This window comes from Chanodichthys erythropterus, chromosome 7 (genome assembly GCF_024489055.1).
Source record: "Chanodichthys erythropterus isolate Z2021 chromosome 7, ASM2448905v1, whole genome shotgun sequence".
In the NCBI taxonomy this organism is placed as follows: domain Eukaryota; kingdom Metazoa; phylum Chordata; class Actinopteri; order Cypriniformes; family Xenocyprididae; genus Chanodichthys; species Chanodichthys erythropterus.
Window position 1 is genome coordinate 34,318,477 of NC_090227.1, and position 6,520 is coordinate 34,324,996.

A 6,520-nucleotide genomic window follows, 5' to 3' on the forward strand; every position below is an offset into this window, starting at 1 on the left:
AGCAGAGACTCTGATGAGGGCCACAACGAAACAAGGCCATTTCATCCAGCTTATATAGCAATTTGCCTTCACACACACACACACACACAGAAATCATTTTGATAAAACACGTATCACTCTTCAACACTCTAAATGGCTTTGCCATGAATTTCCTAGCTTACATTAACATCTAAATTCTCTATAAAGTTCCATGCAAAGGCTGAAACTGACATAAAATATAAAAAAATTTAATATTTTCATAAGCCTGTGATACTAATGTTAACTTTATGTTGATGAGACCACATTTAACCAGACTAAATAATAAATAATCCTTTGGAATCTGAATACTAAAACAAAAGGATGCAGCTCATTTTCTGCATTGATTCGAGTCAGCGTATAGCCACAGAATACTAATGAAATCTTAATTTGAAAACTACTCCGATGCCTCAATTCACCAGCTCCAACACCTAATCAATTAAAATGAATCTCATCGGTTATTTGAAAATCTACAGGCCTAAATCTTTCAGAAATGTACAAAAGCATGTCATAAATTTAAATTTGATTCAAAACTTAAAATGCCAGGCAAAGCAGAATTTTGAAGTGCTTCGTCCTTGGGAATTCAGACAACTATTAGCAATGTGCAGCCAGTGTTCCTTCATTTATCAGCACTAATTAAGACTATTGATTGAAGAAAACGTCAGGATTTCCAGCTGAAAAGGTTTACTAGACTGTAAACTGGAAACTCTACAAGCAATGGCATAGCATTGAAAAGAGCCAAAAGATTTCTTTGCCCTTGGTTCAAGCTTCACTTTGCAAAACAGCTCAGAAAATTAAACCAAAAAAGCCCCTGCTTCCCTGTCATTAAGTGCTGTCAGGACGAATCAGAGCTCACAGGCCAGTGGCGCTGCACAAAGCAGCGCTCAGTCTCTCATTGTTGAGCTTCCTGTCTCGCTTACACACATGCATGCTCAGTCACACATAGGGTTAGGCTTGACAACAATGTCCCAGGACTCAAAACACATGACATCAAGGTCATATTGAACTAGAAGTAAGTGGTACAAGCAGTCAACATCATCAAACATTCTCATTATTTTCATATTTGCACCAAATCACAAATCTCGCGAATTGATTGCATCATTTATTTAGATATTGTTGCTGTAATATTGTATTATTAATGATTCTCTGGTCAATTGAATGAATTTTACTGTGTTGACATAACTAAATATCATCTTTGGTGAATAAAATTTGAATCTCATAGTTAAACAGTTTTGCACCTTTTCACAGTTTAAACATACGATTGAAGCTGCATTCAATTTTTAAGTGACATTTTTACAATATGCCAAAAATTAGGGGGGGTAAACACAACAATGCCGTTTTTAGTTTGTCTTGAAGAAATAATTGGGCAGAATAAATAGCAGCAAACTAATGAATATCTTCTCAACAAGACTGCTGTTTAATTAGGCTAAAAGCTCAAGACTGAAAACAAAAGCTGCATTACTGTATTGGCAAAGTACATTTATGACTTTTTGACAGATGGCTGTAATGCAGTCAGGGCAAGCAGACTAACCAACATGGAGGCAAACATATCTTTAGATTTACCAGACAAACTGAGAAACAAATATTGAAAATCTGAGGCAGACAAAACAATGAACATATTTGTTGTACATGCAACAAAATCCATTCTGAACTTAATGCAGGTCACGTACACTTTGAACACAAGAGCAAAAAACTAACCTCTGACTTTTTTGTCAGTTATCAGAATATGCAGCTTAAATTACATCATAAATGGTATCATTCAGTCATCTATATGACATTAGTGCTGATGTTACGAGACATTTAACTTGGTTTTTAATAGCCAGAGAGAAAGCAACTGCCTAACAACCTGGAAAGCTCAGACATGGAAAATCTTTATATCCACACACTTTAAAAAATGAAGTTTCAATATAAACACTGTCAAATCAGATACCAACGATTTCAAAAGAAAAACAGCACACAGCGATGTAAACAGTCTTTTGTTTGATAATGAACACTGAAGAGCCAACCAATTATGTTTTATATATCGAGCTGTTCTTGTCTGTATAAAGGAATATTGCTGCTGGAAAAATGACTCTACTATATCATCTAAACAACCTGCTATATTTCTAGCTAAATTTACAGGACTGCATCTGTTTGGTTATGCACAGGGGCTCTGAACATCTCAATAATGCTGTCGAATTGCTCAACAGATCCATCTAGTGGCCCAAAAACTTTCTACCAAAAGTAATGAATGGAAAGAAGACGATCCCGAGCGACCGGTGCGTCGTCTCGTCTCAAATGCTTATGCCTTTGATAGAAAACAACAGTAACTAGCATATATTATAAAAGCTTGACGTATTTGCCAGTCTTCATTAGCATACATAAACTCGTTTTATGAATGTCAGTAAGTGTTTTACAATGAGAGCGTTACAGTTACAACCCTTGTAAATTACTGACTAGGTTATCAAAATATTACGAGTGGTTTGACAACGTAATGTTATATAGTACTGTATTTTGCAGTTAGCAAAATATTCAGTTAACAATACTAGCCTACTCTATAAAATATAGATAGATTAAGTCAGCATATATGATTTTTTTGACATATACGACAACGCATTTAGTTTTATTTATAACCTCATACATAATTTAAGCCAGAAAAGGCTCAATTGAATGAAGACACTGTACTGTACACGATACGTCAACATTGGCTATAGGAGAAAATCTATCCCGCTTATAAATAAATATAGACTGCAGCGATATTGTGCAAAACTGACAGCTCAAACAATCGATCTCTTCACCCAAAATGAGCTAAAATTATAGCCTATGTGACAAGGAATACTGATTACTTAATAAAAAAAAACTAAAAAAAAACTTATTTTTTTTCTGCTATAAAATATTTTATTTAATTTCATTAGCGAGCTTACAGAATGAAAACAAATGTAAATGGCGCACAAGAGTATTAAGAGATCATTAATAAATCCTATTTGTACCTTCATTGACCGGTTTAACTATCGTCTCAAATTATGCTTGAATCATAATGTTCAAATGATATATTTATAAACTCGTCTAAAGCTAAAATCTGTAAATAAGCCATGCGAGAAACTGTTTATATGGATATTCAGCAATATATATATATATATATTCATAAACACTGTTCAATTCTGAACAGCTTGTAGCCTATATGATTCAGCAACACAGTGCGTATATCAATGTTACGAATATGATTATTTTATTACAGATTACAGGGGCTTTAAAAGCGAAGTACAAATAAATATCCTACCTTCTCCTGGTCCGTTTTACTTTCCCTGATCTGAAATCGCTTCTTGCTGTTCGTCCATTGTCTTCGCAATCAAACTCTCCACTTTCTCGTAGGTAATTTTTAGCAGACTATATGAAGAAGAGTCCTGGGCTGTATTTTGTCACATTCGACGCAATGTTCGTGTTGTTTGACCAGTGTTGTCAGAGCGTTGCGCTGCGGTTCATCCTCTGTAACCGACACTGTTGCCGAATGTTTCTGCCTCTCGCGCGGCCTCATTTTAAACTCACGTGACGTCAGAGATCATGGTGCTGAAACTGCAAGCACTTAGTAAACAACACACATAGGCTACACGTTTATCTGGTGAAAAACAATTCTCGGTGGACTTTTACTGTTACACTTAAAGCAAACCACAGTTTTAGTAAAGAGCCTACAGTGAAGATTATATAGCCTAAATAATAAATAATAATAGGCTATTATGTGAGCAATTATTCGAATAAAAAAGAAAAACAGTATTTCGTGGGCATCTTTTATCAACATTTAATTTTGAGTAGCTTTCGCCTCCTCTGAAATCACTGACGTCACAAAATCCGCTTTCCCCCCCAACTCCTCCTCATACCTGCTGAGGTGCGTCCCAATTCACGTACTAATGTACTGTTATTTGCAATTTTGTAAAATAAATATTGTAAGTTAAGTAGTAGGCTAAAAAGAAAAAGTGCACTTCAAATAACTGGATGATGTAAAATATTATTGCCCTCTACTATGAGTAGCATGTCACACATGCCTAGTATGCTATTATGTTTTTGTGATTCATTGGGAACCACTTTTTAACCATCCAATTAATATGGTAAAGATCCTGTACAGCTATCCGACAGACTATTGGATTCCGGAATTAAATATTGGCTGCAAATTAGTATGTCATATTCACTTTAAAAGTGCAGAAATGATTCATATAATGTTTTCATCCATTTCACTTTTCAACATTCAGTCCTTTTACAATGGATTTTATTTACACACAATATCTCCTCTATCAATCTTAAGGTCCCCTGACATCAAAATTTAAGTTTTTTAGCTTTTAGTATGAATATGCTATAGCCTTAAGGTTATGAATAAGCACGTGTATTCCAAAACATTGACAAAAAGTGCATTTTGGAGATATATGCAAAGCATTCAAATCTTACAGTCTCTCACTTCTGCTAAAATTGTTCACGGACATCAGTGCGGACTTCAGCTTCTCATCAGATCTGCTGTCCAATCAAATGTTCTCTAGAATCTAAAGCGCCCTGCCTCCTACATTATAAATAGACAGTGAAGAAATCGGTCACTTGTTCACACGTTTACTAGATTCTACATGGTGAATGGGGATATATATATAGGGGATAGGGAACGATTAAGTGTAAATATGCTTTCCATTGAGGCGAATGAAGTTTCATGTGAACCGCTGGTCACACAGTCTGCTCTGGTCCAGACAGCAGCTCAACATAATATCGACTGTAACAGTCGGGATCATTAATATGTACGCCCCCAATATTTGCATATGCCAGCCCATGTTCAAGGCATTAAACAAGGGCAGCCAGTATTAAAGCAGAACTAAGTAACTTTTTTTTACCTTCATAAATAGTTTTTTTAGTCCTTACAATGGTTAATTGACTTGTAGTGGTGTGTTTGAGGTGTGCACTAACCCCCTCTGGCATGTCTACGCCAGAAAACAACACTTGCAAGTTGAGCTCATGTTCACGTTCATGCGAGAGTGACAAAATGCTTTACGGTAATTCAAAAACAATGTATATATTATGATTTTCTAAGACAATTTTGAAAATTACCCACCTCCATCGAGATTTCTTGTACTGTATTTGCAAAACTACTGCACTGGTGAACGTTGTAGTCGTTGTAGTCCAAAGCTGCGCTTGGAGTATTTACGACAGTGTGATTCACTGAAGGTACCTGTAGGGGGAGCTTCACAAATCTTACTGAGTTCTGCTTTAACGTTTGGATCTGTGCACAGCTGAATCATCAGACTAGGTAAGCAAGGACAACAGCGAAAAATGGCAGATGGAGCAATAATAACTGACATGATCCATGATAACATGATATTTTTAGTGATATTTGTAAATTGTCTTTCTAAATGTTTCGTTAGCATGTTGCTAATGTACTGTTAAATGTGGTTAAAGTTACCATTGTTTCTTACTGTATTCACGGAGACAAGAGAGCCGTCTCTATTTTCATTTTTAAACACTTGCAGTCTGTATAATTCATAAACAACTTCATTCTTTATAAATCTCTCCAACAGTGTGTAATGTTAGCTTTAGCCACGGAGCACTATCAAACTCAGAATCAAATGTAAACATCCAAATAAATACTATACTCACATGATACGAAGCATGCATGCAGTATGCATGACAAACATCTTGTAAAGATCCATTTGAGGGTTATATTAGCTGTGTGAACTTTATAAATGCATCAGGGGGCAGGGAGCGTGCGATTTAAAGGGGCCTCAGCCTGAATCAGTGCATAGTTAATGATGCCTCAAAATAGGCAGTTAAAAAAATGAATTTAAAAAATCTATGGGGAATTTTGAGCTGAAACTTCACAGACACATTCAGGGGACACCTTAGACTTATATTACATCTTGTGAAAGAACGTTCTAGGGCACCTTTAAGAAAATATGAGTTGTTCTAGTGACTTTAATGTCCTATAAAATCATTACAATAAATGTAGCCTATAAGGTTATTGTGTTGATTGGTGTTGTCATTTTCCACCATCCTTTTTACTTCATACTATAGACTTATTTTTATTATGTTTATTGATAATAATAAAATACACAGCAGTCTCTTTCTCCAACTGTCTGAGTAAATTAAAGCTTCCATTTAGGAGAAGAGTCTACCTGTATCCAGGGCCCATCCATTAACGATCCATCATAATAACTTCATAATGTGCCATTACTAAAGCTCAACAAGAAAATGCAGACAATAGAAGATCTTAGATTATCTCTGCAAGTAAAGCCCTTCACAGATTCCAGATCTACACTGAACATACTGAATAAAAATGACCTTCTGAGTTAGAAAAAAAAAATTTAAAGGACAAGACCATTTATAACAGTTAATCAGTTTCAGCTAATAAATATAATTTTCAGTTTTTGCTTACTCTATTTCAAAGTTATGCATCTTTAATTTGACAACACTTCAATTTTAATAATATCTGATGTTCCTAAGAGAACACGATTTCTTGCATACCTAAATGCAAATTCAGTAATTATCCAGATCTGCTTTT

At 35.2% G+C, this 6,520-nt stretch overlaps 1 protein-coding gene across 1 annotated transcript in view; it reads right to left on the reverse strand.

Annotated features, from left to right (window-relative positions):
* Positions 1-3,485, reverse strand: part of megf11 (multiple EGF-like-domains 11) — a 142,174-nt gene extending 138,689 nt beyond the window's left edge. Inside the window, exon 1 of the mRNA XM_067389286.1 lies at positions 3,275-3,485. The gene's annotated coding sequence lies outside the window, so the exon portion shown is untranslated. The remainder of the gene's footprint in view (positions 1-3,274) is intronic.
* Positions 3,486-6,520: the final 3,035 nt, after the last annotated feature.